We start from the raw sequence: 18411 nt of genomic DNA, 5'->3' as shown, positions 1-18411 counted from the left end.
CTGGGGATCACGCCTGAGCCCTCAACCACTGAGCCACCCAGGGGTCCCCTTGCTTGTACTTTCCATCCTTTCCCGTCACCTCACGGAGGCACCACAGGCTTGTCAGTTACACAAAGCACCATGGTTTGACACAGCCTCTGGGTGGGCCTGAATCTCTTGCTAGCTGGGTGACCTTGGGCAAGTTAGTTAGCCTCTCTGGGCCTCAGTTTCTTCATCTATAAAATCAGATTCATAAGACAGGTTATCATGGGGCTACCATGAGGATTGTTATCTGGTTTAGCTCAGTGCCAGCACTAGGTATAAATAATATCACTTATATGTGTAGTAATTTATAACTATCCTACATCTTCATCTTTTAAGGCAGAGGTTGATAAACCACAGTCAGTGGGCCAAATTGAACCCCTCATGTTTGCATTATGGCCTGTGAGATAGGAACAGTTTTCACATTTTTAAATGGTTGAAAAACAATCAAAAGAATAATAATGTGGGTGGCCCGGGTGGGTCCGTGGTTTAGCGCCGCCTTCAGCCCAGGGCGTGATCCTGGAGACCTGGGATCGAGTCCCGCGTCAGGCTCCCTGCATGGAGCCTGCTTCTCCCTCTGCCTATGTCTCTGCCTCCCTCTCTCTCTGGGTGTCTCTCATGATTAAAAAAAAAAAAAGAATAATAATGTTTCATGACATGTGACAACATTATGTAATTTAAATTTCAGTGTCAGGGCGCCTGGGTGGCTCAGTTGGTTAAGCGGCTGATTCTTGATTTCATCTCAGGTCACGATCTCAGAGTCCTGGGTTCTGCATCTGGCTTCATATTCAATGGGGACTCAGCTTGAGATTCTCTCCCTCTCCCTCTCCCTCTGCCTATCCCCTGGCTCCCATGCTCTCGCTCTCTCTAAAATAAATAAGTAAATCTTTTTTTTTTTTTTTTTTTTTTTTATGATAGTCACAGAGAGAGAGAGAGAGAGAGAGGGTTTGAAGCAGGCTCCATGCACCAGGAGCCCGACGTGGGATTCGATCCCGGGTCTCCAGGATCGCGCCCTGGGCCAAAGGCAGGCGTTAAACCGCTCCGCCACCCAGGGATCCCCTATAAGTAAATCTTTTTTTAAAAATAAATAAAAAATAAATTTCAGTGTCCAAAAACAAGGTCTTATTGAAATGTACCATGCTCAGTCATTTGCATACGGCCTGTGGTTACTTTCGCTCTACAGTGCAGACTTACAGCTGTAATGGAGAATATATGGCAGCAAAACCAAAAATATTTACTATCTGATCCTTTACAGGACATGTTTGCCAATCCTTGTTGGGGGGCGGAGCATAAGGGCTTATGCTAAAAGCTTCTGCGTAGTCCTGGCCAGGGCTGTCAGTAAGGACGAACCCTCTGACCCTGAGCCCCTGCCAGTACATGAAGACTGGCAAGGCTTCCATGGAGCTGCAGACCACAGTGGAAGGGGTAGGTTGTGGAGTATTGGACAATGTAGGTTTTGGACACAATGAAGCAGCTGACAGAGGGAGTTGGGGCAGAAAAAATAAGAAGATAAAGTTATCAGCTGGGATTCCAAGAGACCCGTCGTCTTCTCCCAGCAAACACACTTCATCGCTTCATTCCAAAACTTTCCAGCCTGCCTTCATCTAATGAGATGATGTCATTAAGTCCTGGACAAGGACCTGTAAGCCAAAGAGCAGGACCAGCTTCCAGAATACTTCCTTAAAAACACGTAGCAGGTGTTCTTCACCCCGCCTTGGCTCTCTACTCTCCCCTGTGCCTGGGAGATAGCTGGAGTTCTAGAACCTATTTTGGATCATGAAGATATGAACCACTTCCTAGGGTTGGCAAACAGTGATCTGCAAGTAGGCTGGATCCCTAGGACTTTGAGGAAAGGAGCCACCACTCTTGGCCTAAATTGCTTACCTCTGGACATTAGCGTAAGAAAGAAAAAACAAGGGGCGCCTTTGGCTCAGGTCATGATCCTGGGGTCCTGGGATCAAGTCCCGCATTAGGCCCCCCGCAGGGAGCCTGCTTCTCCCTCTGCCTATGTTTCTGCCTCTCTGTGTGTCTCTCATGAATAAATAAATAAAATCTTAAAAAAAAAGAAAAAAGAAAAAACAAAACAAACACAGGAAACCCTTTTGTCATTTGAAGCCACTGTTGTGTTGGAATTCTCATTCTAAGCCAGACTTAATCCTAACCAATACACTTCTCTTCTGGAGATGTCTTTCGGTGATAACTTCCTGTTTTCTTTCCTTTCTGGTTGTCCTTGACCTTCACTTTAATAGATTTTCCCTGTATCAACGTGTGGGGGAAGCTGTGTCCTGAGTGGACAGTGAGGAGCACAGGCATGCAGTTTCTGGACTTGTGTCCCTCAGCTTGGCCAAGAATGATGCAGTACCTTCCTTCAGTTTCGCCCTGAGCCTGGCACATACGGAGAAGTTTTCATTGGTTTTTTATTTTTATTTCTTAAGCTAGCTACTTGCATTATCAGCATCATTTATCTTACAATAGTTACCCAAATACTTAAGTCGAGCCTTGTCTATAAAATTGAGAACTGGTCATTTCCTCCACTACTCGAAAATATTTGTTAACCGAACAAATATCTGATCTGAGCAACAAAGAGCAATGTCCTTAGACTACCCACAAACTCCTTTGCAATGTGGCTGAAGCCAACTTCTTCATTTCATCTCCTACCTCTCTCAGAAAACCAAGTGCAGCCATGGCAAGGTGCCTCCAAAAGTCAGCCTTCCAGGGGCATCCTATTTGCACACGGGGTACTGCAGAGGTCGGCCACTAGAGGATACGTTCTCAAAGTTAAATACTAGAACGAGGGTGGGAGGAGGCTTCAAGGCTTGATGAGCAGCTTCCTTACCCGAGAGCAGGTGGTAGGAGATGCTGACCTGGATTGCGGCCTTGGGTGTTTATTCAGGCAGCTTGGATCAGGCCTGCGGAAACAGCAGGAGAATAGGGGTGGAAATGGAAGAGGGAACTCTGGAAAATCTGGTCCAGAGCTCCCTTGCTCTCCTAACACTGTACAAATTCAGGGACTGACTAGGCTTATCTTTTGCATTGGGCTCAAATTCTTTGCTATTCTAACTCAGAAATGCAGGAATTAAGTAGATTTAGCTATCATAGCATGCCTCTCCATCTAAACTCACTTCCAGACTCAGGGATCAAATGGATCAGAATGCAGGGGTAGTTATACCTTATATTTTAGGAGGAAAAAACATATCGAGATGTAAGATAAAATATAGTTTTTAAAGATCTTCTTTACTTATATGAGAGAGTGAGCACAGCCAGGGGGAGCAGTAGGCAGAGGGAGAGAGAGAAGCAGGCTCCTCGCTGAGCAGGGAGCCTGATGTGGGATGTGGGGCTTGATCAAACAGCTCTGAGATCATGACCTGAGCCAAAGGCAGACGTTTACCCAATGAGCCACCCAGGCACCCAAAATACTTCTAATCGAATACCTCATTTTATAGAGATGTAATTATTAGGCTTATAGGACTACAATTAGTACTTTAGAGCTGCATTTATTGAAATATTACATCTTTCAGGCTGCTTGTATGTTTTGTTCTATAAAATCAGAATGATGATATGATTTATAATCTTCGTTGTTTCCATGGCCACGTTTTGGCAACTCTAGAATCAAGTTCAATTTCCTCAAGCTGATGTTCAAGATCCTCAGTAATAGGACTTGTATTTTCCGCTGCAGTGAAGCAATCTCACCGCCCACCCACCAGTGTGTCTGTGCCTTTCTTTCCTTTGCTTTCTCAGCTCTCGGCACTCACCCCTTCCTCTTCCTTGCCTTCCATAATACCATCCCTTCTTTAGAGAGAAACTTTCCTGACCTGGGATCCTCAGTGTGGACCACAGAGTATCACACCGTGGAATAGACTCCATCGATTTGCTTTCTTTCTTCCCCCCCCCCCCCATCTATTTGTTTTCTGAAGTTGTAGGTACGTAGCCTCATGTTTTAACAAAACTGTAACACAACTAAACATGAGGTCATTTTTTCTTTCCTTTTCTTTTTAAATTCTTGATTCTTTAATTCCTTATCCGGTGTCAGGCCAGTAGCAGACGTAGCAGACTTCCAATAAATATTTCTGAATCATTGCTAAATTTGCCACTTGCTCAAAGACAGACATTTGACTTAGAAGAGCACCAGGAGCAAATGGGAACCAGAGATAATAAAACGCTACGAAATGCAATTTCCTGTTTTATGTAATGCCAGAGTGAAACATTTCTACCATATCTCCTAGGAAATATAGAGTGACTCAAAATTGAAAAAATGGAAGGAAGCAAAAAGGAAGAAAAAAGAAAAAGAAAAAAAAATGGAAGGAAGCCACACTGAATGGCTGCTACAGAAATGAAACGAAAGCCTAGCATTTCCCGGCTATGGATGCCTACAGATGACACGTCCCCGAGCAAGGCCAGCCTTTCCATGCACAGAGCACCTACGGGGCCAGAGCCTGCCCACACCTGCGCAGGTGTGGCTTCTGTTAACATTTACACCCTCTGCAGGTGACAGGCTGCCTGACTGTTCTCTTAGCCGCTCAGGCAAGAGGCCGGGGCCCAGATGGCAGGTCCTACATCTGGAGGGGTCCAGTGTGGCTCTGCGTGGGGCCCTCAGCTCCAATCCTGCCCTTCCTGGAGCACCTGGCCTGGCAGAGCTGGGGACGCCAGCGATCGGGGTGGGGGAGGCTAGTGTTCAGACTACATTTCCCAGACTCTCCTGCAAGCTGCTTCTGGTGAGAGTCTGTCTCTGAGAGTCACAGTGGAGCCCAGAGCAGAAGCAAGTGGCCGACACCGTCTCCTGCCCATGCGAGGGCCTCTGGAAGCAACAGCAGCTGCAGGAGTGTAGGCTGCATGGCCTACAGCCCTGTTAGCAGCAGTGGTGAAGCTTCCAGTGGTCCAGCAGCCAGGGCATGTGGGCTCCAGCATCCTGACAGCTGGGCCATCCCCTTTCCCTGGTATCTCCCATTCCCCTCAAGACTGTCGCCATTGGATGGCTGCATGAAATTCCTCTCTGCACAAAACATGTGGACGAGGTGCTGACTTCTTGACTGGACTCTACTAACATGGATGCAAGTTAAACTGTCCAAAAGCTGGATGCTGTGGGTAGGACAAAGGGCCCAGGTATAGCATCAACCTGGGCAGCAAAGTGAGGAAGTGCAGAGTGGAAGAAATATCAGACCAGGAGGAGGGCCACCTGCGGGAAGCTTCCTCCACTGTTCACAGACCAATGGGTGAGGACCTGAGGGCCAACGAGGGGCCCAGCTGGGTGTCAGGTCACCCCAGTGCACCTCAGAGCCTATCTCAAGAAGACTTTCAGAAGGAGAACGGAGGCATGGAGGGGATACAGAGGCAAGGAGTGGAAGAGAGAGGCCAGCTAAGGAAGAAAAGTGGTGGCCAGATTATCAAACACATTTGCCATTTCACTGCATGGCATAGGACTGGCCTTGTAGCACAGTCATGAGAAAATCGGATTTCATGCTCTAGCTTAAGAGCACACACTGGAGTCGAGGTAGATTCGACAATGCACTCTAACTTGATAAGATGAATTTGATAAGTTTTAAAAATTCAAATTTTGTTTGGACTAGAAGTTTGGTGTTACCTGAATAGAAATTACTTTCTTTATTTTTGTCATGAAGCTGGGCTTACTTCTCACAACTAGCATGCTATAAAGATGCCTCTTCCAAGGATAGGTTACAAAAGGCGATGACTTCCATCTTGCTAGTACCCTCTCTGTCTGGCTCATCTCACTTGCTGGCTATGATGACACTAGCTACCACTTGTAATCTGCCCTATGGTCTGTGTGGCAGGAAACTAAATCTGGCCACTGGCCAATAGCCCACGAGTAACTGAATCTTGCCAACAGCCTTATTATGAATGAGCTTTGAAGCAGACACCTTCCCAGCTGAGTCTTGAGACATCTGCTGCTCTGGTTGACCCCTTGATTATAGAAGACCGAGCTAAGGCACACTTGAATTCCTGATGTATATACAAACTGTGAAATAATAGGTATTGTAAGCCTCTGAGTTTGGGGGTAACTTGTTACACAGCATAGATAGCTAATACAGACACCTTGAGGGCTTCTTTCCCCTTCTACTTTGTCTGCAGATCCAGAGCATGGGCTCCATTCAGCAATGGATGGACAGAGATAGACGACCAATGACCCACCCAGTGACTGACCGTAAGGAGAAGCAGGATTCTTTGAAAGGAGGAGGAGCACAGGAGATAAACCAAGAGGAAGCTGTAGGGAAGGGAGGAGAAAGTAGGGGAGTGGTTTCAAGAGAAAAGGTCCTTGAGAGCAGAGAGCTAGGTTCACATCTGTTAGAGGAGCTGGGGTAGGGAGAGAGTGTCCACCAGGCCTGAATCTCAGCTACAAACTCAGGCGTAGGAGAAATATTACAATCCTTTGCTTTTCTTAAATAAACTTACTTCTACTTCAAAGTCTACTTCCTGCTGACCAGTCGTTCCTAGGGCTGTGCCACTTTTCCAGGGTAGGACGAAGGTTCTGGGTCATTCTTGGGGTGAGGTCCTCCCCACCCCGCCTCCACCAGGTATAGTCAGCAGGCTCCTGCTGTTCTAGTCTGTATCATGTCTTCAGGTCTGTCTGCCCTGCCGGTCCCTCCCCTACTTGGATGTGGGGAGTCTTTGACAAGCCCAGGGCACAGGCCTGGGAGTCAGCCTCCTTGGGCACCATGCAATGCTTCCCTCTGAGCTCCTGCCATGCTCTAGAATCTTCCACGGAGCAGGACACTGGTTCTGTCTCTTTATTGGGAATCTCAAACCCTTCTATCCTGAGTTTTCTATGAGTCTAAGGCAAGTCCTTCTGTCTTTTTTGCCTCTTCCTTCAAATTTCCCCATTTCTTCTCAATGAACACATGATTTTGGAAATAAAAAATGGGAAGGGGTGCCTAGAGATTACTACCACTTCCTGCCCTGCCTCACATCTCCCTGCAGTAAGGCTCAGAGTCTCCTACCTGTTCAAATGGGGGAAGAGGAACTATAGGAAGAAAATATAATTTCTCCAAAACTACTCCTGTCAGTGTTAAGCACGTTGAGAAGCTCCGTCACTTCTGGAGAATTCCTGCCAACTTGCCCTAAGCTGAATCTAACCATAAAATATCAGACAAACACAAATTGAGGAACAGTCTACAAAACAACTGCCTGTGCTCTTCAAAAAATGTTACTGTCATGAAAGAAAAAGACCAAGAACTGCTCTGGAATACCGAAAACTCAGAAAGACACACATATAAATGTGATGAGGACCTTAAATTGGAACCAACCAGGATCAGGAAAAAATGCTACAAAGGACATTACTGAGACAATCAATAACATTTGAATATCCTCCATATGTTAAACAATGGTATTTATATTGATAATAAACTTCTTCAATTTGTTAATTATATTATGCTTATAAGAAAACATCCTTGTTAAGATACTCTCTGGTGTATTCCAAAGTAAAGGTGTAAGATGTCTTTAACTGACTCTCCAGTGGTTCAGCAAAATGTTCATATATATGTAGAAAGCAGAATGAGACAAAATTTTAGCAATTGGTGACTCTAGGCAAAGGGCATATGGGAAAGTTGGATTAGTTTTAGCGGGGGAGGCAGATCCACAAGCAAGGTGATGGAACCGATAGGAGAACCAAAGTGGACAAAAGCTACAGTGGCAGCCACTTCTGAGGTGCTATGATGAGAGTCAGAGCAGGTGATGGGCACATCAGATGCTTCCAGGAAAGAGAAGCTTTTGTGGGATGCAGAGGTGGCGTGGGGAGTGAAGTGAGGAGGTGGCAGGAGTTAGATTCATTTAAGGAAAAGTTACAGAGACAGAATGCGTCTGAGGACTCTGGAAAATTCACAGGATTCTGCTGAATGGTGAGTGAGTTCATTGACTTATTGTGTGTCTGGGGTTGGCTTTGGATGGCATTTTTCAGAGGATAAAGAGCGAAACAGGGTCCCAAGTTCTTGACCAATTGACGAGTAGTGGGTGAAGCAATTTCTACTCATTTAATGAGATTTGAACAATCAAAACAAGGAACAAGGGGATCTTAGAGTGGAAACTGGTTGTGGTGTACACAGCATTGGCAGGAGGCCTGTCCAGGTAACTCAGTGGCATCCCTTCCAATGGAATCTTCTTCGTCAAGGCAGCTAGCTAAGATGGAGGATGATAAAATTCATTCTAGCTGCTCTTGGACCTGGAATCACATATCTAAAGCCAATCAGAGGAAGCTGTAATCAGACAAAGTATTGGCCATATGCTAAGGCAGCAGGGCTCATGAAGATCCAGGCCAAACTCACAGGCTTCTTTAACCTTCTGTGTGAATGTGAGCAGGATAAGCAGGTGACAGTCCATGGCTGCCTTCCGATAAAAGCCTCTGTGGTGCTGGGGGAGATGCAGGTCTGCAGGGCACTGGTGGGGAAAGAGTCTGGGGTCCACAGGCACCAGTAGGTTCAAACCCTGAGAGGCAGCTCTGGGCTCTCACCCCAGCCAAGCGTGCAAGGTTACCCAAGTGTTAGCTTGTCACTGGATCCAGCAGGCCGAGAGCACTATCGCATAACATTCATAACCTGAGTCAGGCATGCTGGTGCTCTAGGCTCCAGGAGGCTCAGACAGGCAGCTTCAGATCTCCACTAACCTGGTAGGGAGGAGTCAGAGAATCAGGTCTACAAAGCTTAAATCCAGAGCTTCTCCAGAACCAAGGAGTAGAGGGAGAGTTGAAAAGGATACCAATAAGGTAGCTCTAAGGTGCCTTGGAGTTACATCAGGTAAGTATTTGACTCAACAAATTCAATCCCTGTGCAGAAGGCTGCAGGAGAGGGCTGAGGGAGAAAGAGGAGTAGAAAGAAAGGAGAATGAGAGCAAGAAGCAGTATGAAAGAAAAATAAAGCCCTGCACCACCACCACTACCCTCACCATTCTCCCTGTAGCCTGGCCACACCTTTGAAGACAGCTCTTTCGCTAAACACATTTATTTACCTGTGGCACATGCCTTTTCTTCCTCACCAGGACCTTGATCTAGACAGTGGTAAGGCTTATTGGGAGCATATGTGACACTGGCACCCAATATATTTAGAGGAAAATATTATCCCAAAATTCCTACTTGGGCTCTGCAGACAAATGAACCTGTAGACTTAGTGAGCATTGGCTTTTATTAGTGGAACAGGAAAGCCAAAACCTGGCCCCACGCTGGTGACTGATGGCTTTCCTCCCAGTATCCAGGCATGCCCACTTGCCAGACATGCTGTGTGTGTGATATGTGTGTATGTGTGTGCAGTCTCCTAGGTTTATGGGTTCCCTCCTCACACCCAGGGCTCTCACACATAGTTCTGGATGCTGCATATGTGCTTAATGCCCAGCACTAAGCCTATGGCTGCAGACTAAACAAACCCCTCCCACGATACTAGCCACAGAACATGGAGTTTATGGGCATATTTGTATAGACAGAAAAAAGTCTAAAAGAGCATGTGCCATTCTCTTAACAGTGGTTACCTCTGGCACATGGATTTAGAGAGGACTTTTTCTTTCTACTTTGTATATTTTCTATCTTGGCTAATGCTTTTTAAAATTCTTACACTGCTTTTAATCATAAAAAATACGATATTACCACATACTGTAGGAACCCCTTGAAATTTTGATTCGGGTTGCATTAAATGTCTACATTTATTTGATCAAGAGTTGTCATCTCTAGAATAATTTATCTCCTTTTCCTGTACACAGAACGCTTCATTTATTCAATGTTCCTTTTTGTACTTTCCACTAGCATTTGGTTATCCTGGTGTGTGTGTGTGTGTGTGTGTGTGTGTGTGTGAGATTAAATACATCCAGTGACTTCTCTGTGTTAGCCACTGTTTATTCATAGGTCTCACTTGTAATACTATGAAGTGTTTATAAAGGAAGAAACACTCTCTGGGAGGATGGAATTGAGCTCCCAGTCCGGATCCAGATGATACAAAGCTTGAGCTCTACCAGATTCCCCATATTCTAGACTATATGAACTGGGTGTGGACTAGATAAGCTGCATGATATGCATTACATATTTCACAAAGATATTTCCCCTGTAGACTACTAATTACAACCTGGAATATTCTACAGATACATTCGTTCATATGAAATTATGAATTATCTCTTAAAATATGGAAATTCAACTTCATTCTGTTGATGGTGCTAGCCTAGATAAAGTACTCTTACTTCAAGGATCCAGGACTTTAATTAGCACTAAAAGTAATCACCCTCAGACACTTTTGGAATGTACCATAAATTTTTCCATTTCACACACCAGTAGTCATTTTGTCCTTAAAGTTATTTGTTTTTCATGGGTACAAAGACATTTTTCACTTTTTGAAAGAGGAGTTCTTAAAATTCAGGCCAGGTAAGTCTCTCTTCTCTCAGAGGCCTACGCCCGCTACCACGAAGCTCTTAGGAGGTAGGGAGAGTGGGCCTTCCAGAGTCAGACGGAGTTAGGTTTGGGTCCCAAGTCTGCCACTTCCTGCAGCATGTCCTTGAGGAATTATTTAATTTATTTGTCAGGAAAATAGAAACCCACTGGCTATCTTACCAGAGAGAATTTAAGACAGGGAATTGGCTGCATCAGTGTGGGAGGACGGTAAATGCCAGAAGGCAATGCAGAATAACCCCAGAGTAGAAGTGCAAGGGCAGCTACCGCCCCACCCCCTCCCCTGACCCCCATCCCCAACCTTGCATTGGGCTAGGGAGAGAGGGAGCTGCAGTTCTCAGGATCTAGAAGCTGGAAGGAAGGAACTCACAGAGCAGGAACCCAGATTCCTGAAGTGAAGGGCCATTGCCTGGAGGATGCTGACGAGGCTGGAGGCAACAAGAAGGGCACCCCCAGGCAGAGCCTGTCAGGGCAAAGCAGAAAGGAACTTTGCAGGGTCCCAGCCCCAGAGTCAAGGAAGCAGGGCAGAGGATGGGCATGTGGCCTGCACCTTCTCTAAGCTTCTGCTTCCTCAACAATAGATTAGAAACTTGGGCAGCCCAGGTGGCTCCGCGGTTTAGCACCACCTTCAGCCAGAGGTGTGATCCTGGAGACCAGGGATCGAATCCCACATTGGTCTCCCTGCATACAGCCTGCTTCTCCCTCTGCCTGTGTCTCCGTCTCTCTGTGTGTATGTGTGTGTCTCATGAATAAATAAAATAAAATCTTTAAAAAAAAACCCAATAGATTAGAAATGATTAGAGTACTTACCTCAAAAACTTGTGGGAAGACAAAGAGATAATTACTCTAAAGCACTCCATTTTTGGTGGCGTACTGTTGGTAAATCACATGAAGGTCAAGACGTATGCCAGTGAAACCCGTGTCAGAGAATAGCTGAGAGGCATTCCTCTTGCATGCAGATTGTTTACTCACATGTGGGAGGTGGTTGGTAGTCAGTTGTAGGGTGAGGAGTGATGGGAGGGGAGAGGAGAGCAGGAAAACCTGCCAGAAGTCTGGAAGCAGTGATGCTTCCCCATGTGCCTACTTTGGGTACACTGATTACCTGGCGGTGAGCAGAGGCCACGCGTGGGCTTTCTTCTTTGAGTGGGTATCAGTGTTTGGATTCTCCAGCGTACCCCGAGAGCTTGGCAGTAAGCACACCTGGCACACTGGTGGGCCAGCATCCTTTCAGCTGGGTCTCACCCAGCGATCCTCAGCCTGGTCTGACCTTGGAATTGTTCAGGGACCTTTGAGAAGCTGACACTTCAGCCCACCACCTGCCCCAGAAATTCTGATAGAATTGAAGGGAGGTAGGTAGAGCCGGGCATCAGGATTTCTAAAAGCCTTCCAGGTGATTCTGAGGTGCAACCAGGTCTGAGAACTGCTGCTGTAAGCAAACAAATCAGTTTGAACTGGTGTTGTCTGAGTTAATACCCAATTTTTAAAAAATGGTCAGTTTAATAAATAAATCATTGGTAATGGTCAGTTTTGCTTAACTTAAGAAAAAGAAAGAAAAATGGAAGAAAAAGCATGCAACACCTCCCTAAAGCAGTTCAAAATGAGAAATAAGTAAATACTAAATGCCCTTGCCCAGATCTATTCCCAGGTCTGTAGAATCTTAACAATATGGCTGGAGTTTTAAAAAAGTATGTCAGGTGATTCTGGTGGTCAGCCAGAGTGGGAAATGCTGCAGGGAAAGCACAGTTCCTAACTTTTTAAACATTCCTCTTGATATTAGTATCAGTCTTGGCTTAACAGGTCCTGGTGTTGCATTTGGGCTTCATTCGAATACATCTCCACACACCCTGCGTCTTTGTAGCACATCGTTCCCGGGCTGTCCCAACGTCCCCCTGACTTTTTGCCATTGCAGGCTCTGCACACTTCACTAAGGGAAACATTTCTGTGGTGGCTTTTCCCCCCATAACCTGAGGCTGAAGCAGTTAGGGCAGATTTCAGCTCCTGGGGGACCCAATTTCTCCCCAACTGCAAGTGCTGATAAGTTGAACAATCAACAGCACAGTCTTGGAAATGACCCAGTGTGGGTGTGTGGAGGGGGAGCCAAGGAGGTAAGGCTGAGGAGGGGAAGGATGAGGTAGCCCTTGCCCTTTGATTCTGAATCCAAGAGGCCAACATCCCATGTGTCTTTATTCACTGCTGGGGGGATGGTATGAAAAGCAGTGTTTCCTGAAGTGAGCCAGTGAACTAAATCAGGGCCAATTCCAAGGCCAGAAGCTGCTACAGATCCATTAGTTGGTCCCAGGGGCCCAGGCAGAGGCCCGTCTACAGTGTCCAGATCACCTCTAGGTACATGTCTAGGGTGTAGAGCAGAGCAACCATTAGCCATTAGCCATTTCGAAAAGCAACGTCTATGAACACACTTAGCTAAGTGTAGAGCAATTCTTGGATGAAATATGATTGGCATGTGTTATCAGAACCATCTCAACACCCACCTCAGTCAGAACAGAGTTGTTTTCTTCTCATCCTACAGAGCGGTGTTGTGGAAAAGCAAAGAGGGGGAAGAAACAAAATAGAAAAGAGTGCGAACTGTAAGAGTTGACTGTGTAGAAAAGTATGTGGCGAGGAAAAGGCTGGAAGGGTAGATTAAATAATGAAAGGCTAATAGCAGTTTCTTTGAGTGTGAGACTTATGAATAATTTAAAATTTCCTCTTTGCTAATCTACATTTTCTAAAGTTTCTACCAAATATATTTAGTCATCAAATTAAAACTCAAAGGTACAAGGACTGTCTTAGTCCTATTGGAGCACTGTAACAATACCGCAGCCTGCATGGCTTATAAACAACAGACATTTATTTTTCATGGTTCTTGAGGCCAGGAAGTCCAAAATCAAGGTGCTGGAAGATTCGGTGTCTGTTGAGAACCAGCTTTCTGGTTCATAGATGGCTGTCTTCTCACCGTGTCCTCACACAGTGGAAGGGGTAAGGGAACTCTCTGGAGTCTGTTTTATGAGGACACTTCCTTTCTGAGGGCTCTGTCTTCATGATCTCATCAACTTCCACCTCCTAACACCATTACCTTTGGGGACTAGGTTTTGATGTATGAATTCTGGGGATGGCAGAGATATTCAGGCATAGATGGGATGGCACAGCCTAGAGCAGTGACCTTTCTAAAAAGAAGTGAAAAGCTGTAGAGAAGTAGAGTTTCATGGCAGGTGAGGGACAAGGATATTGGCAAGCCAACATGTCTTTGCACAGACATAAATTCGCACAATTTATCAACATCAATTTGTTGGTTGACTTGTTTAAATCTACAAGAAAAAAATCAAATGGGGAGATGTCTGAGTGAACATAAGGAAACCATCCTTGAGTTTTTTCCTTCATTTTCCATGCAGAGTACTTCATAGGTCTCTGTACATAGTCTTAGATAAACACCTCTTTGATGTGTTTACCCAATGAGGGAAAGAGAAAAATTTTAAGTGGCAGCCCTACAAAGAGAAGGCTAATAAAATGCAGTATAAGTTAAATATTTGCATCCTGGCAGGAGCTTTTATTTTCTGAAAGAAAAGAAAGAAGAACAGAGCAAATCTTGTTCACTGTGACACTCCCCAAATGAATTTTGATCTTCATTCCTCCAAAGAGAAAATTTCCACAGTTTAGTTCTCTCTCCATTACATTTTGAGGTCCTTTGATCTCGCCAAATCCATCCTTTAGGAATAGCCAACTAATTAATCTTCTCCCAGAAGCAGATGCTTTGGAAAAATGATAATTAGGAGGTGAGTGAAAAAAGCTTTCATCTCAAATATTTACTAATGAGTAAGATGTTCATCCTACCTCAAAGACCCGAGACAGGTCCCAGAAGACCACAGAATTCTGTCCACCCAAAGTCTGATTTCACACAGCTCATCTTTATTTTTTTCTTTTTCATCTCAGTTTCTCATATGGCACCATGTTTTTGGTAGGCACTGGATTTTTGAAGTGGTCTTTGTTTGGATTCATGATTTGCGATCCTTATTGTAGCAATCAAGCCGGGCAATGACCACATCTTCTTTCATACCTAATTAGATAGCATCTGCTAACCAGTCGGGTGGCCATGGGAGAAGCCCCCACCCCCAAGGCCAAAGATGGGATGGGGGTGGGATGGGGTTGCATTGAGGTGGAAAGCATAGAAAATTATGTAAGCCTTATGTGTAGGAACTCCTCCAGCCTTCTGCACTCTTTCTAGATCAATTATTATTTTAATAGATAACACATGCTTCAGACACAAAATTCAAAAGGTACAAAAGGGTATACAGTGGTGCTTAGTTTATTTCATGCAGGCACATTACATCTGGGTATGAAACCCCATTCCCATGGTTCAAAATTTTTATGTATTTATATTTTCAAGATAAACTTTTTTCTTATTATATAAATGATGTATCTTCTTAGGGAAAGTGTGGAAAATATTGAAAAATCCAAAGTGTACAAAAATAAACCATAATCCCAGCCAACTAGCGATAACATCTGCCTACATTTGGATGTAGCTCCTTTCAGTTCTTTTAAAAACACATATATTTGCTAAGTGCATTAAATAACACAATTGCATTAACTAATTGCATTTCTACTCCCATCTGCTAGCCCCTTCAGCCTCCTCCTAAAGCCCAGCAGTAGCCAAGGCCCAAAGAAGGCTTTGTTTCACACAAATAAAACAATATTTGCATTGGGGATGCCTGGGGTAGTAAATCCAACCTTTCTGCTGTCATATCCTATTACAGCTTCTCAACTAACATTTCCATCAGCCAGAGGAGGTCAGGGAATGGAGGTGGGGCTTTGGGTCTGGTCAGCAAACCTCAGGACTTTCTGGCAACTTTAAGCAACTTCTAGACAAAACCTATTTCCTTAGCCTTCTAGGGTTTTGAGAGAGAGTGGTTACCAAATAGCACAGGTCTGTGAAGAGGTTTTATCTATTCATACTGAAGTAAAAAAAAAAAAAAAAAAAAAGACAGTGCAATATTTTCAAAGAGTCAAATTTATTCAATATAAAAGGATTATCTTTCATAATGTCCTACTTTATGGTATTAAAATAGATTTTTCTTTTAGGAAATGAAGAGAGCCATTTTCTTAAAAATAGCAAAAAAAAAAAAAGTTGGCAATCCTTTATCAATGTCCTAAATTATTTTTGAAATTTTAATGACCTGTGAAATCTAGAACTCTCAGAATCACTGAACTCAGTAGGAATCTCTTATTGGATGAAGCCATCCCAGGGAAGGCTCTGTCACTCATTTATTTGCCTGGCTTACCCAAGGTGCTCAATGTATATTTGTCAAGCCGCTGGTCACCAAGCTGGGGAGGTTGGGAGGGAATAGGGTAGGATCGCGGGGATGTGGAGGACTGATTGGGCTGAGACTCCCTGGAACACTAGGCCTGAGAAAGGTATTCACATTGGCTCCCCCAAAGGAGGTGCTTTCAAGTCTTGATATCTCTCAACTACTCCTGAGGATATTATAAGTATCAGTGCTCTCATTTTATGAAAGAGGAAATGAGGACTTTCAGAGATTAAAACCATTACGTGTCTAAAACCACATAGCTGGAAACTGCAGAATCTAGACTAGAACCCAGGCTACTTGGATGCTGAAGACCTGACATCTCCTGATACACCAGATCCAGGTCACAGACCACCAGCTGAGGACCCCTGACCTGGGAAATTTGGAAATTTCTTTGTCCATCTCCCTCTTCCCCCACAAAAAACCCCAAGAAAAATGTTAAAGGAGAGGTGCCTTCTTAGTTCTTAGCACACTTTGGTTGATGACTCGGAGCCCCTTAGATCAGAGTCATAATGGTTCCATTTAAAAATCAAATTGAAGAAAAATCATAAAGAGTAATCCAATTCTACATAGAAGGAACAGATGAATTATCTCTGCTCACCCTCAGGGTCTCTTTCTGCATTCCCCCCACCTCTCTAAATTCACTGGCTTGCACCCTAACCAGCCTCAATTTGATTTAACAGAATCCCTTAAGACTGAGTAATGAATATTTATTCACAATTGTATGTGCAAAGCACACAGTTAGATCCAGGCTCTTTGAACTTTAAGGTGCAAAAAAATCTCCCATGAATCTGGTGAAAGTAGAGCCTGAGTCAGTAGTAAGTCTGGGGTGGGACCTGACAGTCTGCATTTCCCCCAAGCTCCCAGGAGAGGCTGATGCTGTTGGTTCTTGGTTGACCTACTGAGTGCTGAGTTTAGATGAATACTGTGTTAACTTTTCTAAGCTAGGTCCTACAACAAAACCTTAGGAACACTGTCTTTCAGGCATTTCACCATACCGTCAGCTCCATCCTGAGCTCTGTGAGATGAGAGCACTGTGCTCTGGGAAAGGAGCTTGAGGCCTCAGCAAACAATTGTGCAATATCATTTTATTTTATGAAAGGAGTCCTTGCTGGTTTTTGAAGTCACAAGAAGATACTGGGGAAAGCAAATTGCCTTAAGATAGAAGCAACCTCCAAAAATTTTTTAGCCCTTAGGTTGTTACTATCAGTTACATAATTAAGCGACTACAGTATACAAGATAAATACCATGCCTTCCTTCCTTTCTTCCTTCTTTCCCATCTACCCATCCACCCATCTGTCTATCTCTAGGAAATTTGGAATTGTCTGGAAATACAACTATGCTATATAGTGAACATTAACCTATATAACTTGCATGGAGCTATAATTTTTAGAGAATTAGAATTTTTTTTAAAGATTTGTTTATTTGAAGAAAAAAATAAAGATTTGTTTATTTGAGAGAGAGAGAAACCCTAAGCTGGAGGGGCAGATGGAGAGGGAGAATCTCACACTGAGCCTGACCCCGGGCTCCATCTCACAGCCCTGAGATCATGACCTGAGCCGAAATCAAGAGTCAGACGCTTAATCGACTGGGCCACCCAGGTGCTCTAAGGATTAAAATTTAACAAAACAGCTTTTCTCAAAGTATGTCCCATGGAACACGGCTTTCATAGAATAGACTGGTAAAACCAACTAACCAAAAGAAGAAGTTCTACACTCTTATTTAATGGGGGGAAATGTCCTAAATGTTGCACTTGGAATCTACCTCTTAGATATTGACAATGCTCATTAATATATTAAAATGTCTGAGAAGTACTTCAGTAACAAAACTTTAAATTTTGTTTAAACTTGAACAGGGTCTATAGAGTTGGTCTGCTGACTGTTGCTTGTTGGGTTGTTTTCTTACTGGCCTATAATAAATCCTGAAATGAACTGCGTAAGCATTTAGAAACTTTAGAGAAATTTGACAGAGTAATGTAATGCTTGTTGACCCTAATTATTAAAGAGTGTCTTTTTGTGTGCCTTTTTATTTCATTTACTTGGTAATTTGTTTTTCTTGTATTTTATTAAAAAAAATGGTCTGAGACAAATTGGAAATCAAAGAAAAATTGGTCCTTCATCACAGAGAGTTTGAGAAGCCTTGACTTACATCAATTCTTCTAGATCTATTTGACCAAAGAAACCCTAATATAGGCTACCCTGTTAAATAGCTTAAAGAATTAGAGTTTTGCACACTGTATGTTTTTAAAATTTATTTATTTATTTATTTATTTATTTATTTATTTGAGAGAGAGAGAGAGAAAGAGAGAGAGAGAGAGCACAGCAGGGAGGGAGAGGGAAAAGCAGGTTCCCTGTGAGCGGGGAGCCTGACATGGGGCTGGATCCCAGGACCCTGAGCAGAAGGCAGCTAGTTAACTGAACTACCCACGTACCCCTTGCACAGTGTATTTTGAAAAATGTTATGCAAAAATTTAACCAGACCTAATTCGATCTTTAATCATTTCTTTTTTTTTTTAATTTTTTTATTTATTTATGATAGTCACAGAGAGAGAGAGAGAGGCAGAGACACAGGCAGAGGGAGAAGCAGGCTCCATGCACCGGGAGCCCGATGTGGGATTCGATCCCGGGTCTCCAGGATCGCGCCCTGGGCCAAAGGCAGGCGCCAAACCGCTGCGCCACCCAGGGATCCCTCTTTAATCATTTCAAAAGCACTTCAGGATTTCCAGC

The 18411-nt window shown here is 44.1% G+C and overlaps 1 long non-coding RNA gene across 1 annotated transcript; it reads right to left on the bottom strand.

Moving 5' to 3' along the window:
* Positions 1 to 3907: 3907 nt before the first annotated feature.
* On the bottom strand, positions 3908 to 18075 carry LOC140623049 (uncharacterized). The gene is made up of 2 exons (XR_012022726.1): positions 11198 to 18075; positions 3908 to 8813 (listed from the first exon to the last, which is right to left on the bottom strand). It is a non-coding gene; the product is annotated as an uncharacterized lncRNA (long non-coding RNA).
* Positions 18076 to 18411: the final 336 nt, after the last annotated feature.

This window comes from Canis lupus, chromosome 32 (genome assembly GCF_048164855.1).
Source record: "Canis lupus baileyi chromosome 32, mCanLup2.hap1, whole genome shotgun sequence".
NCBI lineage: Eukaryota > Metazoa > Chordata > Mammalia > Carnivora > Canidae > Canis > Canis lupus.
This window is presented reverse-complemented; position numbering and strand designations above follow the sequence as displayed.